We start from the raw sequence: 929 nt of genomic DNA, 5'->3' as shown, positions 1-929 counted from the left end.
TACTATAGAAGACAAAAGATTTGGTCGAAATCTCATTTCCTAATGCACTTTATTGTAGTGACTATTTAGGGGTGTTTATGGGATGGCACCCTAAAAATCAAAATGTAGACTAAACACTGCATGGGGGTCGCATGCTGTCCTGGAGAAGGTATTCGGCTGTCTGTAACCTTTGATCCTGACTGTTTATCCTTTCAATTGACATGATCCAGAATTACCGCGGCACGATCAAATGGGGCGACACCTTTGCTTGAGTCACCGCTTTCATGGTACTTTGGGGACCTAGAAAGGGCTCCATACAACTTTATGGGAATTTTGGTGATGGGTAAGTGTGAGATCATACAATATGGCAGTGTTATAGGAATCTGCTGGATCAAAAGAGACCTCTAATATGATCAGGAATGTTCCTTATGGCCAGAAACCGATGAAGCCATGCTGAAATATTCATCTTTTTATGGATCTACAGATCAGTCTGCACGTGTACTAGGCCGGGACCCAGATTTGCCTACAGAGGGATAACAATAGGTGGAATCGAATTGGGCGGTGGAAAACCGCAGCAATTGTGTCTTTAGGCAAATCGGGTCGGCACCTGGTGTAATGTTACTTGCAGCAAGCTGGACTAAAACTTCAGCAGGTCTTCTATGTATGATACAGCCGCATAAAGGGTTAATACGTCCTCCATCGCTTCAATCATTAGACTGGGAATACTATAATTAAGTTCTAATAAAGACGTCGGACGCAGACAATGAAGCTGTTGTAGCTCCGCCGGTGACCCCAGTGTCTGCCGCTATCGGAATTTACTAAAACTTAATGAAACTTGTTGGGACTTTTACAAAAACAAAACCCAAGTCCCCTCCTGTCCCTTGTCTGGATATGTGACCGATATTACGGTGTAGTATTCCACATGAGTGTTAAATCCCTGAACTAGAGGA

The sequence above is a fragment of the Leptodactylus fuscus genome, chromosome 9 (assembly GCF_031893055.1).
Source record: "Leptodactylus fuscus isolate aLepFus1 chromosome 9, aLepFus1.hap2, whole genome shotgun sequence".
Taxonomy (NCBI): Eukaryota; Metazoa; Chordata; class Amphibia; order Anura; family Leptodactylidae; genus Leptodactylus; species Leptodactylus fuscus.
Note: the sequence above shows the minus strand (reverse complement) of the source record.